The 23,674-nt window shown below is 40.2% G+C and overlaps 1 protein-coding gene across 6 annotated transcripts in view; it reads left to right on the plus strand.

The window, feature by feature from the left end:
* Positions 1-23,674, plus strand: part of PRLR (prolactin receptor) — a 166,369-nt gene that overhangs the window by 453 nt on the left and 142,242 nt on the right. The window contains exon 1 of one of the 6 annotated variants that reach the window (XM_038535355.1): positions 267-363. The exons of the other annotated variants lie outside the window; for them this stretch is intronic. The gene's annotated coding sequence lies outside the window, so the exon portion shown is untranslated. Of the gene's footprint in view, positions 1-266; positions 364-23,674 lie in introns of those variants that run through there. 6 annotated transcript variants of the gene reach the window in all.

Genomic DNA, 23,674 nt, shown 5'->3' on the forward strand with positions numbered 1-23,674 from the left:
AATTCTTTACATCAGACCGAAAAGGGAAAGTTAATAATTAATAATGATGATGATGATGATGATGATGATAGCAGCAGCGGGCAGGGGCTCGGGCAGGTGAGGCGATGCCCGCGGGCTCGCGGCGCACACTCCGCGGGCAAAGTTCAGGCGTCGCGGGTGCGGGCCCGAAGGCGGGGCGCCCCCCCCCCCCCCAGCGGGGCGGGGAGCGAGGCCTTCCAGCCCCGGGGGCAGCGGCGGCGGCAGCGGCAGCGGCCGCGGAGCCGAGCGGGACCGCAGGACCGGGGAGGCGGCCTCGGGGCGCGCGGGAGGGGCCCGCGGGGCCGCCTCTCCCTGTGTCCCCGGGAAGCAGCGCGCGGTGCCCTGGTAAGAAGCGATCTGGGGTGCTCTGTGCTTGGGCTTGAAAAGGTTTGCCGGATACTATTATTAACCCGGGGAGGTTCGCGTGTGTTGGTTCATCAAGTTGGCTGGCGAAGCCTCCCGGCTCTCCTGTTGCTCGCCCTGCGGAGCGCTGCTTTTCCCGCGGAGCCTCGGGCGCTGCAAACTGGCGGGCAGGGCTGGCCTCCTCTCCGGGCTCCGGCTTTCTTGCAACATGCAGGGAAATTGGTCACACTTGTATATGTCCCATTAAACATTATAGGCGTGTATACCCTGTGTGCTTTATATGCGCGTGTAGATGGAGATGGAGTAAAAGTGCTGAAGAGCCTAAGGAAGAAGATGAAATTTTTAATTTTCGTGGTTCTTAAAAATTGGGAATCGTGAGTCCTTTTGAGAATTAGCTGTGAATCTTCTCCCAAGGGGGGGGGGGGGGATGTTCTTATGGAATGTACATAAAGTTTGCAAGCAGTCCCTCAGGGTTTGAAGGCACTCCCTGAAGATTGGGCCTGAATCCCAGATAAATATTCCTTTCCTTCGTTTTGAGGACCTTTTGTATCAAGATCACCCAGCCTAACCTCTGCTGGCAGCTGCGTTGGCTATGGAAGTAACCTGTAGCCTTCAGGTGGGGTCTGGAGTCAGTCATGCTGCTGAAGGAGAAAGCACTCGTGTCATGAGTGAGCTCCTGGGGTACTGTTCCCCAGAGACTTCACCTGTCCTTGCCTCCTGGGGAACCTTCCTCACAAACTTTTCATGACTTTCCCAAGGTGAGGTCCTCGCCCCCGGAGTCTGTAGTCTTATAAACAGCACTCAAGAGACACCTGTAGAAAGTCACTGTCTCAATCTTCAGGTCACCCAGCTGGATGTCAGACAGTGGAGCCAAAGCTTTGTTTAGAAACAAAGTGCTGGGATGTCTGGGTGGCTCAGCGGTTGAGCATCTGCCTTCAGCTCAGGGCCTGATCCCAGGATCCGGGATCGAGTCCCACGTCAGGCTCCCTGCATGGAGCCTGCTTCTCCCTCTGCCTGTGTCTCTGCCTCTCTCTCTCATGATTAAATAAATAAATCTTTTTTTAAAAAAAGGAAACAAAGTGCAGTTTGCTCCCCTGTGCATAGAAAGGGTTGTAATAGCGTTCTTTTGGACCTATGCACTTTTAAAGTACTAAGGACTCCTCTTAGGGCACCTGAGTGGCTCGGTTGGTTAAGCATCTGACTGAATTTTGTCAGGCTCCGTGCTGAGCATGAAGCCTGCCCAAGATTCTCGTCCTCTCCCTCTGCTCCTCTCCCCGACCCACCCAAAAAGAAAAAAAATAATAAAGTACTAGGAACTCCCATCTTGGGGGACCCGAGTCTTCCATTGACAATGCCAGCAGCATATAGGAGAGGACACATGGAGCTTTGGAACCCAACAGACTGGGCTTCAAATCTTGGCTCCCACACTTGGACAAATCACTGAACTAATGCAAGCCTCACTTTCCCTTTTTGTAAAATGGGGAACAATGCCTCCTTTCTTGTATAGATGTTGGGAAAACGGAAAATGAGAAATGGAAATGCCTGGTTTATAGTCAGTAGTAAGCTGCTCTTATTAATATTAATGGGAGGTTAAGTAAGTGTTAAATAGTTGCATGCTTTTTTAGAGCAGCTTACTCTTCCATGGGGCTTATGTCAGCAAAAGAATGAGTAAAGTCAATTCTGGTCTAATTATTCTTAAAGACAAAGGGTGGGTTCAGAATACACAGCTGGCTTTACTGCTTCACTTTTGTCAAGCAGAGCACTCTGTGTTGCCAGCAAGTAAAATGTGTCCAGACTGACATGGATTGTCCACTCTTCCTCACAATTCTCTTTGGGCCCATAATCTTGAACACGATATAGCTAGCTCTCTGCTTGTAGTGACAAACACCTCTGTGTGGACACTGAAGAGGTCTCATGGTTGCATCCCTCTGCAGATACCCTAGAAACTGTCTCTGTAAAGAGAATTGTCTCCACTGTCATCGTCCGAAGTGTGGCACAGATATAGCCAATTCAGCTTATACTGTGTCTCTATATCTCTCCCCTTCTGTCTCTTTCTTTTACAAAAAAAAAAAAAAAAGATTTTATTTATTTATTTGACATACACACAGAGAGAGAGAGAGAGAGAGAGAGAGAGGAGAGTGCAAACCTGCACAAGCAGGCAGAGCAGCAGGCAGAGGGAGAAGGAGAAGCAGACACCCTGCTGGGCAGGGAGCCCGACTCAGGCCTCGATCCCAGGACCGGGGGATCATGAACTGAGCCAAAGGCAGATGCTTGACTGACTGAGCCACTCAGGCACCCCTCTCTTTCTCTTTCTTTGCTCCTGCCCCCTCAGCTACAAGAAGCTTACATTGAGATGTGGAAAGAAATTACCAGAATCCTAAGAGGAAATTGGATACCCTCAAAGTAGCTATTCCAAAGATGGAACTGTCTCTGTAAAGAGAATTGTCTTTATTCTCGCAGGGCATTGTTGCATGCAAAGGTGACAGGACTGATATCTACTATTCACTGAACCTTCAAGATGGCCTAAGCACTTGACTACATAACCTCAATTAATTCTCCTAGCAACACTGCAGGGTATGAATTATCAGTTAAAGCTTTACAGATAAATGGAAACTTATAAAAATTTATGTGACTTGCCCAGGCTGCATAGCAGCTAAAAGGCAGAACCAGGATCTAAGCCCAGGTCTACCAGACTTTGATGCTCACTCTTTTCACACTGCCTAGTGCTGCCAAGCTCCCTGGCATCAGAAGGTTGCATCATGCCAACTGGGTCCCAACCCAGTTCTTCTTCTTCAGAGCATTTAGAGCAGGAATAACTGAATCTTCTAGATGATTTAAATGGTATGAACATACACTTCGCATGTGATACATATTAATAGGCGGCGACAATGAAATGGCCTGTGATCTTCCCAACCCTTTCCAGATCCAGCTGGGAGAGTCGAGTTAGGCAACACCAGGCCTTGGCAGGCAAGGCTGGCTCTGGCCCACTAATTTCTGAACGACTCTGAAAGGTTCACTCTCTACTACTTTGAGAATCAGGACACCATTTACAGTTAGTTCCCTGTGTGAAGCATTTATTCATTCATTTATTGACTCAACAAATACTTGCTGAGCTCTGGAAAAGGCAGACAAGGTCCCTGCTTTTTGTGGTGCTTCTGTGTGCTACAGAGAGTGACAGATAGGAGGCAGGTGAGCAAATGCAGAAATAAGATAATTTCAGATACTGAGAAATGCTATGAAGAAAATAAAGAGAGGCTAGGGGCTCAAGAGTAACAGGGCTTGGAGGCAATTTGAAATAGGGCAGCCAAGGAGATTTCTACAAAAAGGTCACCCTTGAACATAAACTTGCATGGAAAGACGGAGCCAGCCTGATGAAGGTCTGGTGAAAGGGCTGCCTTAGCAGAAAAACCTCCAGGGAAAGATCTGGAAATGAAATAAATGAAGCAGTAGAGCCTCAAATATAATGAGATGGTGCCTTGAAAATCAATTTGGGTTTTATGTAGGGGAAATTCTCGATTGACTGCCTACCATACTCTTCTAGGCTGTGCTTTGGACTTACTGCCTATCTTATTTCACCTTCCCAACAGTCTGGAGAGTTAGCTATTTTTGTCTCCCTTTGATAGGAAAGAAACCAAAATTCATACAAGGTAAGCAGCTAGCTCAAGGTCACAAAGCTGGTCTTCAAATCCCATAGTCTGTTTGGCTCCAAAGCCTAAAGCTTTTTTGCTAACACAGTATGTGGCCTTGGAGATAATCTCTTTCAGAAGATAGCAAGGAGCTAAGAGAAGGAGAGTAGCAAAAGTACATTTAGGTGACTAAATGCTGACAGCCAATTTCTATCTCATGCCCCAAATTCCAGTGTGTGTCTCAACTTGCACTGTGCAGCGCAGTAGCACTAGCCATGTGTGACGACTGGGTACTTGAAATATGATCAGTCCACACTGAGATGTACTCTAAGTGTAAAACATACCCTAGATTTCAAAGACCTAGAACCAAAGAAAAAAAAAAAAGAAAAAACCCCGCCTCATTAATTTTTATATGGATTAAATGTTAGAATGGTAATATATTGGATGCATTGGTTTAGCTAAAATAAACTATTAAAATTAATTTCATCTGTTTTAATTTTTTAAATGTGATTAATAGGGAAAATTAAATTGCATATCTGACTCGCATTGTATTTGCATTTAACAAAACTGGTATAGACTAATGAGTTGACAAATATATGATAGGAAACTTCCCTCCCTTCTTCCTAACATGACTTTTTCTCTATTCTTGGCTCAGACTTCTCAAGTGTTACCCATCAGGCAAATCTCAAGAAGTTTTCTAACATCTTATGACCAAAGGATCATTTTGGTTGGTTTTGTTTCTGTTTTTTTTTTTTCTTTGGTTTTTGTTTTTTTTTTTTTTTTTAGATTTTGTTTATTTATTCATGAAAGACACAAAGAAAGAGGCAGAGACACAGGCAGAGGGAGAAGCAGGCTCCCTGTGGGTAGCCTGATGCAGAACTCGATCCCAGGACCCCAGGATCATGACCTGAGCCAAAGGCAGAAGCTCAACCACTGAGCCACCCAGGTGCCCCTCAATGGGTCATTTTGAATCTAAATTTAGATTTACCTTAAAGTCACTTTCCAGGATAGTGTGTCATTCTGGCACTTTGTAAAATCAGATTAGGAGACAGCTAGGGCTTCATGTTTGTGTGTAACGCCCATCAAATAAGACATCTCATTAACTGATAATGTTTCTCCCACTCTGTCCTTTTGCTTACATAAACAATACACAGTCCCAGTTTCCAGAAGGACTGCTCCAAGATTATCACAGAAGGCCATTTTGGTTTCTTTTGTCTGCTAGCTAAAGTGGCTCTTGAATATCCTGTCACCAAAGTAAAGGTATGATTTGGTCCTGCAATTTCATGTGGCCCAAGGGGAGAGCAGTCAGATTCCGAAGTTGTTAGAGGAAGCCTCTGAGATAACTGAAGCCTGGATTCTACTTTGTCTGATTTTGCTTTGTCTGCTGGTTTGTGTTTTACCCTCAGCCTGCCCACCCCCAACCCCCAGCAATCCTGTAGTAAGTTCAGAGTTGATGAGGTCGTGCCGCATAAAATGCTCATGAAGAAACGTGCTGTACAGATGTTGGCCATGGTTATCACTGATGACCTGAGGATGGGAGACATCCATCTGTGGGGAAGAGCTTCCTTTCTGGGGCTTGAGCAAAGCACTAGATGAGATGTTCTTTCACATATACAAGGAGTGTTTGTTTATTTTTACTTTTAACCTACATCTGGGGGGAAATGACAGTGAGAAGCAGAGCACAAGTGAATTTTAAAATATCTACATCAACAACAACCGTGTCTTTTGGCATCTTCCAGGCCAAGAAGTCTGTGCTAGCTCCGTAGAGAAAATAACAGAACAAAACAGAGGTCTTTGCTCTGGAGGAGCACATGATCGAGAAGATGGATGTAAATGTAAAATACCAGGAGCAATGTCAGAAAATATTCTTCAGGTGTTTGGTGAATGAAATAGAGTTTAGAGATTCCAGAGGGCAGTGTGCCTGAGAAAGGCAAGGTACGAGATGGACATTGAAGGACATAAAACAAGGTTAAAGACAAATGGACATGGGGAGAGAGGGCATTGCCAGAAAGGGAACATGCACAAGTGGTGCGACAATGGGAATGTGCAGGGAGGGTTTGGTGTTGGTTTGGTTTGGCATCGCCAAGGAAGCTTTTACAGGCATACTGATGCCACAGCCCCATCCCCAGAGTTTTCATTTAATCAGCTTAGGAGGAGAGACTGGGTATCAGTATTATTGTTGTGTTGTTTTTTTTTAATTCCCCAGAATATTCTAAAATGAATATTCTGAGTCAGAGTGGGAAACCACTGAGCGAAAAAAAAAAAAAAAAAAAAAAAAAAAACACAAGGCTTTTTAAGATCATAATCATGGGAAATAAAATTTAAAGGGCAATATTTTAAAGGGGATTAAAGATAGTCAAGATGTGTGGTCTTTAAGGAAATTTGATATACATGTATATTTATTTATTTATTTTTTAAATGGGCTCTACACTTAGCACAGCGCCCAACATGGGGCTTCAACTCATGACCCTGAGATCAAAACCTGAGCTGAGATTAAGAGTTGGATGCTTAACCGACTGAGCCACCCAGGCGCCCCTATCCATGTATATTTCTATGGAGTCTTTTTAATTCACAGATAATTGTTCATAGTGATCCTATCCACTTGGGTGTGGCTAAAAGTTGTAATGCACTGCTTATTTCCTTCCTCTGTGTGTTTTTGCAGTGTACTATAGTTAATCCTAGCTAAGTGTGGGGCAGTTGGTATCTCACAGCCACCAGGCTTTGTGTTATCTTAGCGAAGGGCTTTATTATCAGGCCCATTTATGCCCACAGTAGCCATTTTACAATAATCTGTAACCTTCTCTCACCTCTCCAACTTGACAAATTGGGAAATAGAGTTTAATTACTTGCCTTGGGCCTTGAGGCTAACTGGCACCAAAAGTGAAATTAGAATTCTCAGCCACTGAATTCCTCATATCTTGTTTGGCTCCCAAAGCAAGCCAGCCCAGTCTCCTGTTGATGTTAGAATACTCTGTCCTGGGATCCCTGGGTGGTGCAGCGGTTTAGCGCCTGCCTTTGGCCCAGGGCGCGATCCTGGAGACCCGGGATCGAATCCCACGTCAGGCTCCCGGTGCATGGGGCCTGCTTCTCCCTCTGCCTATGTCTCTGCCTCTCTCTCTCTCTCTCTCTCTCACTGTGTGCCTATCATAAAAAAAAAAAAAAAAGAATACTCTGTCCTAGCAATATTATTTCTTCAATGAATGAATCAGTGTTACAGATCAGTAGGTGAAAGATGACAAGTTGGCCTGAGCGGCAGCACCGTGATGCTGAATGTCAGTAGGACATAGGCAGCCCCAGCAGTCCCTGGAGGCCCATCCCTGTGATCTAGGAGCTCCTATTCCAGTGAAAGTTTGGCCATACATATTTTGCTTCTCCAGTCCTACCTCTGAGACATGAAGGCTCCTTAGCCCCAGAGCTTCTGGGCTGTTCTAATTGCTCTCTGAAGCTCCTGTTCACTGAAAGGATATTGATTTTTGTTACACACCTGAAAAAAAAGAGAAGAAAGCCCAATAGTTTTTACAGCTGCATTTTTAAAGAATGCTTTATGTGTTTTGGGAACTTCTGGATTTGTTGGCAATGGTGGGGCCGGGAGGACTTTATGAAAGATAGTGAAAAAAAGCTAGAGTCTGGGCACTACAGCCTCTTTAGGACAAGAAGATCAGTTAATTTTGCACCATTCCCACATGGTTACTTTCTTTTTCTCTGTCTCTAAGCCCATTACTGATTTAAGAACAATTTCTAAGATCTTCAGTTATAGCAAAAAGCAAAACTCTAAAGTGGTAGTCCTCAACAATATTTGCTCATGACAATCATCTCAGGAGCTTTAAAAATACAGATGCCCAGGCCCCACTCATAGACCCACTGAATCAAGATTCTGGGAATGGAGCCTGGGCGTCCGTATTTATTTACAGTTCTCCGGGTGATTATAATGTTCATCAGTAAAAGCTGATCTTACTGCTCGACTAAGATCCAAATCTTAATTACATATTTAATATTTCTCCTTTTGTCTTGCCTTAGGTCACATGACCCCCAAGAACCATCCAAACCATATTTGTGTTGTCATTCTACTTTGGGAAACATAGTTTCTACATCATATTAAGTGATGTTAACTCCAAACTCAGAATGTCCTACATAGTCTCATGATTAAAATTTCTGTAAGTGCAGTTTGGAGATCAGATTGCCAGAAGCTTGATAATTATGAGATTGAAAGATAGAGGTTAAGCTTTTCTGCCACTGGTGCGTTAAATTGCCCAATTGCTATGTTGATCTTTAGCAACACTTGCTTTCCTCTCTCAGCCATTTTAAAGCCAATTAACTCCATTCTTGTTCACACCCTTATTAAAAAATATAATTACACAGTCTTCTCCAGGGATTGTCATTGGATAGACTTCACAAAGTGAATTGGCCAGGAACTAACTAGGTGGTGTAAAACCCTCTCAGCCCCGAGAAATCGCTTGGGATGCCGAGGCTACCAGCCCCAGCGTAGGCTAGGTGAGTCATGAATTTTAGTTTGGAAAGAGACAATTACAAGTCACCCAAATATAGAAGAACCTAGGACACAGAAAATGGTTGTGGAACCAATCTGAGAGTAATTATCCAGGGCTTAGTTAACTGTGAGACTCCAGGCATTCTCAGAAGGTTGTATTAATGCCAAAAAAGCAACCAAGTGTTTGTACTAGATTTGGAGGGCAGGGGAGAAAGGGGATGATATAGCAGTGGACTTTTCTGGGGTGTTAAGCTTGCAGAATTAGAAGATGAGAAATTGTGAAGGAGGTTGCAGAGAGTAGACTCAAATAATACAGAGGGTCTGCTACAGCCTGAGGCTGTTACATGACCTGCAGAGAAAGTGATAAAGTTCCTGCTGTCCTGGAATTTACAGTCCAGTGAGGGGCAACAGATATCCACATTAAGAAACCAGTAAGTAAAAATCCAGTAAGTTGATTAGTGCTTTGAGGACCAATAAAGGGCGATAAAGGGAGTGGAGTCTGATGTGTGCTGTTTTAGTAGGATTACAAGAGTTGTCCTCTCTGAAGTAGTGGCATTTGAGCTAATGCATCAGTGTTAAAGCAACACAGAGTTCAGGAAGGAGGAAGGCCAGGTAGAGGAACAACAAGCTTAGAAGCTCTGAGATTGGAAAGGTTTTGACATGTTCAGGAAACGGAAAGGAGACCAGTGTGGCTGGATCTCAACGAGGAAGGGAGAGAGCGTCAGGCAGGAAAACAGCCCAGGGGGCTGGAGGTCATGGGGTAGAGTTAGGATTTTAAGTACTTTAAGGAGTATAATGTGTTCTTTTTTAAAAATTCAATTTATTAACGTATTGTGTATTACTAGAGTCAGAGGTAGAATTTAGTGATTCATCAGTTGCATATAACACCCAGTGCTCATCACATCATGTGCTGTCCCTAATACCCATCACCCAGTTACCCCATCCCCACCCACCCACCTTCCCTCCAGCGACCCTCAGTTTGTTTCCTAGTTAAAAGTCTCTGATGGTTTGTCTCCAGAGGGTACTATGCAAAGTGAAATAAGTCAATCAGAGAAAGACAATTATCATATGACTTCACTCATATGTGGAATTTAAAAAAAAAAAAAAACCATGATCATAGGGGGCAGGGGGAAAATAAAATAAAAGGAAATTAGGGAATAATATGTTCTAATTGCATTTTAGAGATCTTTCAGGCTTCTGTGTGGGGAATGCAGTGTGGACTGGAAGCAGAGGGAGAATGTGGCAGGTACAGCAGAAGATGAGGATGGATCAGCTGAGATGGGAGCAGCAGCATAGAAGGGTGGGATTCAGGAGCGATTTTGGAGGTGGGACCAGCATGTGTCCTAGGTGGCTCGGGCCAGCAAGTGATGGCAGACCTAGTCGTCTGAGATCATTGCTCCTGCCCCATCCCTACTCAGGCCACTGGTCTTGAGTTAAAATAGAGTAACATCTAATGCTATTTGGAAACATTAAGGGTTTTTCACCTTACCTTATTTAAGCAGAAAAAAAAATCAAATTCCTATCCCGGGAGAAATTTGTTTGCTGCTTTTTACCTCCTGACCCTAAAAATGTCATCCTGTCTCATAAGACTGTTGTGATGGGTTTTGTTGTTTTTGATTCCTGTGCTTTCTGTAAATGCAGGAAATATCACATTCACATTGCTAAGTTTATCTCTCTCTTTTTTTTTTTCTGAGTATTTTGACACCTTGTCTGTGTTTACTGAATCCTTCATGCCGTCAGACGTTTACACACAGCTTTTTGCCATTGGTCAGTTTCTCCATGTAAATGGTGACATCATAGTAGCAAGCATTTAATGAGCACTACTACATGTAAGACATTGTTTGAAGATTTTCACATTTAATCCTCCCAGTCACCCTTTGAATGAGTACTCTTATTATTATCATTTTATAAACGAAGAAACTGAGGCAAAAAAAAAAAAAAAGAGGTTAAGTCATCTACCCAAGTTCACCCAGTCCAAGTTTTACACCAAGTCTGACTGCAGAGCTCCGAGTTCTCAGTCACTCGGAGGAAAACACTGTGGTGCTTTCCCCATCTCCTCTTCACTCTCTTTTACATAAATGAAGCCTCTACCTTCAGAATCAGACTTCTTTCTCCTGGAAAAACCCCAAGGTACTAGGAGGTGATTCGGCAGGGCAGGGCCTCCAGGGGTGGAGACTGGATGATGTAGCCCCTCTCCAGGAGGATTGCGTGTCTGAACCACTCAGCCGAGGTGGGAGGAGAACCACCCACCCAGGGAGCTGGCTGGACAAAGTTGCCAACACCGGAGGACTCTCATGGAATGCCCTCTTTTCTTCTCACCTCCTTTCCTGCCCACCACTCATAGCTCCTGGGTTGCACCCACTTACCTGTCCCGTCTCAAAAAAATAAAAAAGAAGGAACTCACAGTTTGTCAGTAAGCTGTACAACAAATTCTGGTTGCTCCTCAGGATCATCTGAGGCTGGCCTTTAGAAGCTAACGACAACAGGATGGTCATGAACTCATCTGTTCACCCAGTTTTGCTTTAAAAATATTGAAGATTCTCTCCAGAGTTTCATTATTAGAAGTGAAATAAACCTGGGGAACACAGTAGACCACACTGTTTTCTCTGCCTTCTACTGCTTATCTACTTCCAGAAAATTCTCTCAAGTTACTTGGTTTTCCAGTACTCAGTGTGAAAGTAGCGGACCTTCCTCCTTTCCTGTTGGTAGTATCAGCAATGAATTTAACAGAATTGAGGTTTATACAAAGAAATGCATTAAAATTTCTTTCTCTCCTTTAATGAATTCTTCAGCAATAACTATAGAGGCAATAATTGTAAAAATTCATCTATGCTGTTAGTTTTAACTTATTATATATTTCAGTTAAATAGAAGGCTTTTTCTTTTTCCGCTCCAATTGCTGTAGGGTAATTTTCTATAGAAACTGACATGCATTCATTGGAAGTGTAGAATTTATGTATTGAAGTCATAAATCTGTTCATTCCACTGTTTGGTTTCCAATAAAAGTATAATTTTAAAATGTTACACAATATATGTCAGATATTTCCTATGGTCGTATTAACTTCCAAATTCAAAACTACAAAGGAAGAAGAGAACTATAGTTACAGTTGCATTAGGCTCCCATCTTTTTTAAGTTAGGAAGATTGTAGTGAGATGTCAACTAATTTTAAAAAGTTTGAAAGCCATTTGAAACAATCTCTGGATATCTTCCAGATAGCTCAGTACCCTATAGATAGCTTAACTTAAAAAACATTCATCTTCAAACGAATAAGGTAATTTCCTCCTTTATTGGACAGGTTTGATTAAATATTCAGCAAAAAGTGAGAGAGCGAATATGTACTAAATGTGAATATATCCTTAAATCAAGTCATTCAAACATCAGAGCAATGTGATGGCAGCTGTTTGATGATAAGGATGACTCTATCTCATTCAGGGTTTCACTAGAAGAGTTTTAGTTTTCTCTTAGCCAACTTTTCTGATTTTATATTCCAAAGACCATCATTGAAGCTATAATACTGAGCTCAGATCTGTGACTTTTAAAACTATATTTATTTTTGTACACAGTTTTAAAATTCAAGGTACAAAAGAATGTTCATTGAAAAATACTTCTCTCTTCTATCTCACAGCCCCGCGTTGTCCCCATAGGCAATCGCTCTTACTGGATAATTATTAAAAATATGCCATGCTTTAATGAAAACATACTATGTATATGCGTATGGGCTAGATGTCCTTTTTTTAGTCACTTCACAGCTGAGATGCTGTGACTCCTTGAAGCCAGAGCCTGCATTCTATTGCTGAACTCCCAATCCTACTAGCACTGATTCTTTACTGGTTCTGGAGCTTTCTGTCTGAACTCAAGGGTATTATTCAGAGCAGCTAGTAGAGGATGAATAGCAGTATTTTTGGAGAAGGTTTCATCTGACAAGTATAGAGGAGATGAAATTACATGAGATGCCCATGTATGGGTATTGGTAGGCATGTTCTTACAATGGTGATTTTACAAATAATCTTGATAGAGTTTTCAAGTATCAGGGTGAGAGTCACCCCTCTGTGCCTGGCTTTCTCATCTCTATAACCAGGACACTAAAACATCTGTTCCACAGTTGCTGGGAGAATAAGATAAGGTAAGTATATGTAAAACCCTCAGCACTAAGGAAACACTCTGTTCATGGGAGTCGTTAGTTTCACCTTCGTCAAATAATTCATGACTTAGTGGGGAGATCAACAAATGTAAGGTCAATGAGGCAAAATTCCAAGGGCATTGGACACAATGTTGAGTCTGAGCTTAGCATGATTAATGATCCAGTAATCACTCCAAAATCCCATATGTGCCATTCAGTTCAACCATTTCCCTTCCTTCTTGCACTTCATCAGCAGACCAACATGGCACTTCTAGTCGGCAGCCCTTATAAAAGAATTCACCTGAATACAAAAGCAGCATATTCCTTCTTTCTGCTGAACCAGCTTTAAAGTTGTGCCACTAGGAAGGATCCATAGAAAGTTTGCCAAGCCTCTCTCAAGCCTCGGTCTTCTTTGCAAAAACGGAGATGATAGGGCCTGCGTTCCACGACTGTTTTGAGGATGGAGTACGGTAATGGATGAGAAACACCTCATCTATGCTTGGCCCTCAAAATGAGCCCATGACCTTCTCCTGTGGCTCCATATGTTTGGATGGTTAGAGCAGAGTGTCACACATAGAAGGAAGGCTCAGGAATGATAAAAGCTTGTTGATTTGGTTATTTGTACACCCAACCACAAATGGTGTCCTTTCAAAACCATTCTTATAGCCAGACGCTCAATTGGAGTGCATGGGCCTTTGAAACCCAAATCTGATAAGTATTGAGGAAGACTCCTCAAGAGAGATGAAGCTAAGAGATTAGCTAAATATACTTTCTCCAGTTGGCCTACATTTGATGCCAGCAGGCAAATCAGAGCTGGTTGGACCATGTGCAATTCTGAGAAATGAGGAAAGCAAAGAAGCACCTGTTCTTCCTCTAGTAAAGCCAAGGTGAATGGAAAAGCTCAGAAATATATGGCACCATTGCAAATACAATGGGGAAGGTTGGAAATGTGCTGCAAAAATCACATTGCTGGGGAAGACACAGCTTCCCACTCATGCTAGAGAGCCCGTCAGACTGGTCTTGGACTGGACAAAGGCCTGAATGGCCAGGGGCTGGACTCTACAGGAACTGAGCCCCAGGCACTTAGGCTTGAAAACCAACCTAACAAAGCATGTCTGTTTCCATTTGTGACAGATGAAATGATAGGAGTTTTGTAGAAAGCCAAACAATCACAAAAGCAAAAATGCCTGCTTTCCTTTGGCCACGCAGAGGGGGTCTCAGACTTGGTGGCTATGTGGCACTAGTTCTGGCGACTGCACCAGAAGGGACAATTAGTTTTAGACCCTTGTTATTCTCAATTCTCATATTGTTGTTCTTTCCGTATATTTCTAATTCCTTAAATGTAATTGTGACTAATACTATAAAAAGGAAACTTCCACTTGTGAGCAAACTGTGTAGGTAGAGTCCAATAGCAAAAGTCTACAAAAGACTAACATAGGTATTGGAACAGCAGTGACAGGGCTTCAAATATCCTGTACTGCCAAGGTGGAAATATTCTGTACTGTTAAGATGAAAATCAACAATGTCCAGGGAAGACTTTGAATTCTAAGGCACAGCTAAAGTGTAATAACTTCAGAGGTTGTCAATTTCTTTTAAAATTAAAATCACATATGGGAGCTTAGGGAAATCTTCAAGTGGAACATGAACCGTGCCTATGGATTCTCATCAAAGTTCTTAGAAAACTGAGTAAGAACTTGGGAAATACGTGTCAAATGTATTCCATGGAGACCTACTTTACAAAAATGGTCATTGACTGGTACCTTTTCATTGATACTCCTTTGGAAGCAATGAATTTCAAATAGGACATGATTATCATACAATGTGATAGGTAGCTCTGATTATCCAAGCAGCTAGGACAGTATTCAGAGGCAAACCATTAAGCTTCTCCAGGAATTTTTCTTCTGTGCAGGTAGGCGGCTGCTATAGAGACTTCCTTTTTGTGGGTGAATTTGCCTGGCAGAGGGCAAACAGTGGGAGAGAAAGGATGACTGACACTGATTATTGCTGATGACAGTTAAAAATGAAATGACCTTAATAAAGCTCGTACTTGGACTTGGTGACTGAGTCAGAGCTCTGTACCTGAAGAGCTCAACCATCATGTCTCAAAGCTGAGATCTTGTTCATTAACTGCTGGGGCTTTTTTTCTCCTCAATTTTGAGAGAAAATTTAAATTCTCTAAGGGATTTGATATTTTAGAAAATATGAAAGGATTTTAATAGTGTCATCCCCCAAATAGCAACTCCCTGCCCTCCAGCTGATATCCGTATGTCACATGGGAACTACATGCAACTACAAACTCCACCTTTAACAATGGTCTCTATGTTCTGGGCACTGCTGTCAGAAGAAGGATCAAGGCATTTGCCCAGAGGTGAAAATTTGTCCCCGAAAATGTATTTCATTAGGCAAAGTGGAAACAAAAACACCCAACAATGGCACAGCTTTTCTAAGTTGTTCTCTTATATAACCACTTAGACAGTGCAACTGTTGTGATTACCAAAGTCATGTCATAATACATGTATGCAAATTGATTTCATACCAGGGAACTTCATGGGAAAAAAAAATGTCACTATTTCCAAAGACTATGAATTTGGTTTCTTTGTGGGTAAAACACTGCTAATATACTTAGTATATAGGAAAGTGCAGTATTTTGATCTGAAAATCAGAAGCCCAAACCTTAGTTCCAACTGACCTTATGACATCATTTCATACTTCTGAGTTTCATTTCCCAATAATTTCATGATACTTTGTTGATGGGGAGCCCCGAATTGAAAAACATCAAAAAGAGTTACATACAATCAGAAGCCTATTTTCTCATCATCTCCCTAGAATTCAGGAAGAATCCTTAATTTGATTACCAAACCTCCAGAGATAAGAACAAATGACAGGTAAATAGGCTTTTTTTTTTTTTTCCAGGCTTTTCGTGTGATTATCAGAATTGCTGCCCTAGCCAAAGTCCTGCACCAACCAAGAAGTGTTCATCTAGAAGAACGTATTTCGTCCTGCTTAATGTGGACCTCAAATATGAATAATATTAGCATATTCCTAATATGTCTTAGCATGGATTCAGCAAACTTCTTTTGTAAAGAGCCAAATAGTAAAATATTTTAGGACTTGCAAGCTACACAGCCTTTGTCACAACTATTCAGCTCTGCCCTTGTCAGACAAAAGCAGCCCCACAGCCAGTGCATAAATGAATGAGTATGGCCATTTTCCAACAAAACTTCATTATCAAAAATAGCCAAGGGGTCAGATTTGGCCCATGGGCTGTATTTCGCTGACCCCTGTTCTGGACTCTCTTAATACTGCAGTGTCAATCTGCTGTCACTATGCAGATTTAATTTATACTAAATTCCATTTAAACTATTAATATTTTAGTTACTGTTATATAATACATTTTGAAACTGTTGTCACATCATAATGACTTTATCTAAATTTTTGTTTGATCTATTAATATTTAGACAATATTACATCATGAATTTGTTGTCATATCATGTGAATTTTTTGAAATCTTTGTTTATTCTATCAGTATTTGTAGTCTATAACAAACATGACTTAACAAGTCTCTTGTTAACTATCTAATGGATAATGTAGTAAGTCCCTTCCCCCTTCCTTTCTAATGCAATGAGATTTTACATAATTACAGTAGGGGGAATAAGTCTACCCTATCCCTATGTCTCTTGATATTCACCATATCCTATGATAGCTTTTATTTTTGCAGACTGAATAGCTCTGATCTTCATGATTTGTCCTTAAATAATCCCTTCTCCCTCATCTCTGTGATCATGATATGCCTCCATCACTGAATCTTTCCAGGCTGTTTGGGTCCTTGTAGTGTAGTAACTAGACTAGGACAGTGTGTCCCAGGCTGGTCACATCATCTCTTCCTAAAGCCTTCCAGTTGTACCTTTTGACTGCAGAAGCAGTCAACAAAGTAAAAAAAAAAAAAAAAAAAAAAAAGTGAAAGTGGGAAAGAAATCGAGAAAGCCCAGATGATTTTTGGAAAAGCAAAATGGATTGCATGAAAAGGAAATAGTGACTCTTGCAAAACACTCTGAACTGGCTACTAATGCATTCTATAATCCCTTTAAATCTTAGTTGTGACCACAATTAAGCTTTCTGGAGGGTTGAAAGAGTGAAAACAAAACTAACACCCTGCTTTGCCTAGGAATGATCCTATAGAAATTTAAGCAAAGACCTCTGGTAAGAGTTTGTGATAGAAACCAACCATGCAGAGTTTACACAAATCACATTTCTGTGAGGTGAGAAAATTTGGGACGTAATCTAGTACAATGGGCTAAATAACTCTGGAATGAGCTCTGCTACCCAGAAAGGGCTATGCTACTAATCTGGGAAGATCTATGTTTGCATTAAATTCTCTTCTCTGTCCTCCTGCCCCAAGGGGAAAAGTAAACATGATTAGTGAGATCGGTTATAGAAGGACTATCTTGTCATTAAAAGTCCTATGCAGGGGTACCTGAGTGGCTCAGTTGGCTAAGCTTCTGACTCTTGATTTCAGCTCAGGTCATGATCTCAGGGTCGTGAGATGAAGCCCCACATGAGAAAAAGTAAAAGAAGTCCTGTGCGAAATTTCAAAGTCAGATTTATCATGATCATCCTTGGGAGTAATCCTGCAAAAGTCATGAAACAAACATATCAAACCACTTAGACACTAAGTGCTGGGAAAGTAATAGCAGAATGGTCTCTTCCCTTGTAAAGCTTGTAGTATAATGAGGAAACAGATGCCAAAAATATTCAAGTACATTTGTTAAGTATGGTAAGGACAACAAAAGGGAGGTACATTGTTTACTGAAACAGTAACTGTGAGAAAGTGATGGTTGACCTAACATCAAAATGGGAAAGAAGAGTTTCATCAGCAAAAGGAACAGCACTTGCCAAGTCTGCAAGGTAGAAGAGAGCGTGCCAAATGTAGGGTAATAGAGGAGACTCAGAGAAACAAAATATAAAGAAAAGCTGGAGAATGAGAGAGAGGCCAGGCCACACACGATCTCAAGAAGCCTTTACGGTATTTGAAGAAGAGGGGTAGCATGATCCTGTTGGTATTTTTAAAAGGAAATACCAAACCATCCAATTAGGGAAGAAATTAAGTTTAAAGTTAAGGTTTCATCTTCTTTTTGAAAAAAATCAAAACGAAACAATCTAGGAATCTAGGGAGAAAAAAAAACACTCAGCTACTCTGTGGAGAATATTGTCAGAAGCAAGAGTCAATGCCTATGCACTTAAGTACGATTTTTAAATTCTAGCCTGGACGGTAGCCCAAGCCTCTGTATCATCACACAGTTAAGACGTTCCTTAGGGAAATGCTTGGAAATGAATGTTGTACCACACGGTATGATTGACACCCTCCATGAGTTTTGGTACTTTGGGATGTCAAGCACATACTTTGGAGGATGAAAAAGAGATTTAACTACCCTCTGTTGAGGAACTCATGAGCCCTGATTTTCCTTCACGTCTACATGGTATTTCCATCTCCATGAATTACATCTAGCAATAAGCCAACTAGTTGGTTTATCATCCAAGTCTGATCAGTTCTGAACTGTGCGTCGTATGTAACTTACTGGTCTTTGAGTGTTTGGTTTTTGATTTGCCTACTCCTTGACTTTTTTTTTGCCCCAGGAGAAGAACTGTTTTTTAGATCAATCAAAGGAAGTTTGACTTTATTTGGTCCTTTAAGGAGATAATTTTGCATAAGAATACACATGTTCACTCTTCAGCATATTGTAGAGTAGGTGAGGCCTAAATTTTTAATTGCTTCTTTCTGGCACTACAGAATGGAATAAAGAAAATTGATATTACCCATATCCCACCCCCTAGGGAAAAAATAAATAACTGTTTACATATGGTAAAATTTTTTCCTCTCTCATTTCTAAGAGAAATGAGCAATATATTATATATACATTTTTCAAAAGTTCTTTTTAAAACTTAATGTTACATGATAGTCAATTATATGTGTGTCACTACTTTCTGAAAACATGTTTTTGAAGCTGTCCTAACATTCCTTCATAGGAATGCATTAATTTTGCCAATTTGGTAAGTGTAAAATAATATTAATTTTCATTTCTTTGATTACCAGGTGTAATTATTTTTTCATACATTTACCACCCTTCACATGTCTTCTTTTCTGAATTACCTTCTATATCCATCATCAAGATTTCTATTTATGGGAATACCTGGGTGGCTCAGCAGTTGAGTGTCTGACCTTTGGCTCAGGGTGTGATCCTGGAGTCCAGGTATCGAGTCCCACATCGGGCTCCCTGCATGGAGCCTGCTTCTCCCTCTGCCTATGTCTCTGCCTCTCTCTGTGTCTCTCATGAATAAATAAATGAAATCTTACTAAAAGAAAAAAAAAGGTTTCTATTTGTGTTTCTCAGTATTGTCTTAATTTTTAAAAAATGAACTCTATATTTTAAGGATATTTATTTTCTATAATATTTATTATGCATATTTTTACCCAATTTTGTCTTTTAATTCTGTGTGAAGTATTTTTGGTAAACACACTTAATAGATTTTTATGGCTTGGAGGGTACCACTGTTTTACTTTGTAGCTGTTTATTTAACAATACTTAGTGTTACCTATCAGGCAGGAAGCTACATACTGGGAGTAAAACAGAGAATCAGACAGGGATGGCTTTGCCTCCTCAGAGCTTGTAGTTTAATGCGGAAGACACACAAAAGCCAGGCCAGTATAATATGACACATTATAAGCTCTGTGGGAAGTACGAGGTGGTGTGAGGCACCTAATCTGGACATTGGGTTAAGAGAAGGTTTCTGGAAGGAAGCAACTTTCTAGCTGAGAATGAAGAGACAGGGTGATGCCCATTAGGGCAGAGAAAAACAGTATGTGCAAAGGTTCGTATTCAGGACATTCACCTACATGCTAAATGTCCCCTGTGCATACAACATGGAGTGTGTATATGCCAGGGGGGAGTGGAACGATGGTGGAGGAGGAGTAGATGTGAGCAGGAGACCACTGGGGAGGCTGTGGTTTGCAGTAGTTCAGAGCAGAATGATGAGGGGCAAGGAATGTGCTAAATCACTCATCCCTTTTCATTAAGATAAACAATGTTTTGATTATATATTCAGTTCTTATGCATATCATATTGTCTACTGAGGAATAATTTATTTAGTTTTACTGTCATATATACACCAGTTTTTGGGGTCAGCACCATACTGGTTTGGAGTTTTATGAAACATTTAAACTGGTAGGGCATGTATCCTCTCATCACTTTTCACTTTCAAAATTACTTTATCTACTCTTGTCAGTGTGTTCTGGGTAAACTGTAAAATGATTTTGAAAAGTTAGAAAAGCATATTCATGTGCACTCACACACAGTCTCCCTTCGTTAAGTCTATAACTCCCAATGCATTAAGTCTATAGATCAGTTACAAAAGAACTGACCATCTTTTTAATAGAGTCAGCCCATCAAGAAGCATTGAACATCTACCCATGTACTTGAATTTTCTTTTACATTTCTTATTAAAATGTTATAGTTCTACTCAAATAGATCCTGCACATTTTTTTGTTAGGGTTATTTGTTAGGGTTATGATTTTTGTTTTTCATTATGAATGGATCTTTTTCCCATATCTTTTCTCTGATATTGCTGGACTATGGAAAATACTAATATGCATATATTGTCTTTCTACCTATTTAACTCATAATTAATTTTAAGAATTTTTAGGGGGGCCAAGGTAGCTCAGTTGGTTAAGCATCTGCCTTCGGCTCAGGTCATGATCCCAAGGTCCTGGGATCAGGTCTCGCATCAGGCTCTCCACTTGACAGGAAACCTGCTTCTCCCTCTCCGTCTGCCTATCTCTCCCTCTGCTTGTGCTCTCTCTCTGTCAAATAAATAAATAAAATCTTTTTTAAAAAAAATAATTTTTAGTTGTTATAAGAGTTTGCAGTCATGGTGCCTATAAATAGTAATTTTCCACCTTCCATCCAATTTTTATTTGATGTCTTCTAGCATTGATTATAACTTCTATTAAATAGCAACGATAATAGTGAACATCCTGTCTTAGTAACAACTTTAAGATTGCTTATTATTTTAACACTTTTTAAAAGTATGTTCTATGAGACATAATAAAACAAGTATGGGAAATGCTACAAATGAAATCTCTCCCAGGGATTATTAATTCATATTCATAACTTAATGACCTGAGATATGCAATAAAGAAACTAGTGGAACTGAGTTGGACCCTAAGTCTCTATAATCTATTTGACAACAGAAGTCATTTTGTCTCGTTTGGAAATATACACCAATGATAACAGTCAACATTATATTCATTTAATCTAATTTTTTGCAATTTTTTGTGCACCTTTTTTTTTAAATCTATTGCCACATGGACTATGGTTTTGTTTTGCTTTTATTTTTTCCAATAATCTAGAAAATAGTTATCCTCTTTTTATTTCTAAAAGTGATTGCACCTAAAGTTTTCCAAAACATGTGTACCTCTTATTTTATACTTACCAAAGTCATAGACATGATCATTTACTTTTATAATCAAGTTTAGAAGGAAATGATATGCTTGAATAACCCTATTAAAGATGAGACACTTACTTCATTTTACTTCCTTTCAACCATTTTCTCCGTATTTGTAAGAATAATTGAACATTTCTTTAATTCAGGTTACTGTCAGTTACATATTTTATATTATTTTACTTTTGTGAATTATTTTATCTATTCAGTAATGTACTCATATTTACAATACATTCTTGGATAGTTATATGGTTATTTGGTTTCTGTGCACATAGTTATTGGCCATGTCGTATTAGTGACTCATTTCATGTGTTGCTGAGTCGTATTCTATTATATGGATACCCTATGATTTGTTGAGTGATTTTCCTATTTATGGATGATACCTGGGCTATTTTCAGTTTGGGGCTATTATGACTAAAGCAGCTATTAACATTCTTGATAGATTTTTTGTGGACATAGTTTTCCTTTTTTTTTTTTTTATACTTCTGTAGGGGTGGAATTTTGAGGTCAAAGACTGGGAATATATTTAACTGTTAAGAAACTAACAAGTTTTCCAGAGTGGTTGTTGCCATTTTATATTCCCACCAGCAATTTATGAGTTTCAGTTGCTCTGCATCCCTGGTGACATTGGTGTTGTCACTCTCTCATTTAGCCATCCTGGTGGATGTGTAGCACTATCTCACTGTGATCACTGGTCTCTTCTTCATGATTATAAATTAGCCCTAATTTGATTAAGTGCCCTACTTTATGTATCTAACCGTCTCATCTCATTGCCCCCTTTTAGGGAGTACCATGTAGGGCTTTTATATTTTAAGGAGTGTCTAATTCTGTGTCCTACAGTGTCTATTTTACTTCTTATTGCCTTCAGTGGACATATTAATATGATTATTAATACTGTTCATTTTTTGGTTTCTCTGCAATCCTCCTTATCTTACTCAGCCTTTTATCTCAAAACAGCTACCTGTCCACTTTCACAGTATATTTTTTACACAACAATTAAGAATGAGAAATGATTTTCTGAAATTGTCTTTGAGAGGATGTTTCTGTTTTCATGTTTGTACTTTATCCCCTGTCTGTGCTGTTTATTTTTCATGCTCACGCATCCAGGAATGAAGCCCAATCCACTTAGACCCAATATTTGTGAACACATAGCATGTGCAGTGTGTTCTGGGACCTGCTCAGTATGTACCAGGCTATAAGTTTTTGGTTCACAGCTGGTGAGCAGAATGACATGTCCTAGTTCAATATCAGCATCTAACAGGAATGCTGCTGATGTAGCTTTGTGTATGGAGAGAACATCCTCTCTTCCTCTACCTCCTATTCTCCTACACTCAAAACAGGAACCACAAAAATTTGTCATCTCTGAGAAGCCTTTCTTCTGGGACTCTTCCTTTCTTCCTCCTATAGTCTTCTTAAGTCCTTTTAAGTTTTAAGATTTTATTATTCTGCACATTTCCCCTATGAATCTTGGCTAAATCCCTTACACTTGGTTGTGTGAACAACTTGTATGTTTCTCTGTTTTACATAATGAACTCTCTACCATTCTTTAGCTTTAGCATTTTGAAGTGCTATCTCAACAAGAAAACTCCTTTACAGATGACCAAATATCTTGGGGGAGAAAGGTAGCAGAAATCTAATTAATCATATTTTTGTCATTTTCTTAAAAGGATTATTATGTGTATGTCCTGAACGATATGGCATTATCATCTCTGAGTGGCATCTGAATTAAAGACAAGTAATGTTTACTGAGGTCCTGTACCTCAGTACAGATGTACCAGGAACTATATTAGAAAGTAGATAAATAGAGTTATATAAGTCATGATCTCTTGCATTGAGGAACTCAAGGTCTTCCTCCTCCCTCTATCATTGTCAGGTGCAGGGCTGTCTTTGAATTTGGCAAGTGAGTCCAGTCTTTGGAATTTGGAAGTCACTCATATTGTTTAAAATTCTTTTGGCTCTCATACAAATATATATATATTTTTTCTCTTAGGAGCATATTCTTTATGTCTCTTACAAAAGTTTTTGGCTCTGGAATTATATTGCATTGCTCTCTGGGGGTAATAAGATTGGTGAGGTGAGAGTCTTTGAAAAATAACACTAAATAGTGTAGGAACTAAGATTGAGGCCTCAGCTTGGCTCTCAGGGCATCCTGTAGGAACCCTCTGCTGTGTACAGTGAAAATCGCAAACCCTGCTCTCTCAAGGAAATAGGCCTATCCTAGCCATAGATTCAAAACATAGGTATTAAACTATTTCATCATCATACGTAAGTACATGTTATACACTCTCATCTCAGGATACTTTTCTAATCCAGAAGTGATACTACAAAATTAAATTACAATCTTCTTTTGAGAGAAAAATTTCATACAATTAGCCTTTGAAATATATTCCCTAAAATGCCATGAAAACATTGTCCCATAAAACAGTGTTTCTAAGAAACACATATGTCCTTGCCCTTGATTTTTCTTATCACCACCAATAAACATAAGAGCTGGGTTGTTCTCTTCATGACTCTCAAAAGAAGAAGGAGGAGGAGGAGGAGGAGGAGGAGGAGAAAAGAAAGAAA

The sequence above is a fragment of the Canis lupus genome, chromosome 4, assembly GCF_011100685.1.
Source record: "Canis lupus familiaris isolate Mischka breed German Shepherd chromosome 4, alternate assembly UU_Cfam_GSD_1.0, whole genome shotgun sequence".
NCBI classification, from domain to species: domain Eukaryota; kingdom Metazoa; phylum Chordata; class Mammalia; order Carnivora; family Canidae; genus Canis; species Canis lupus.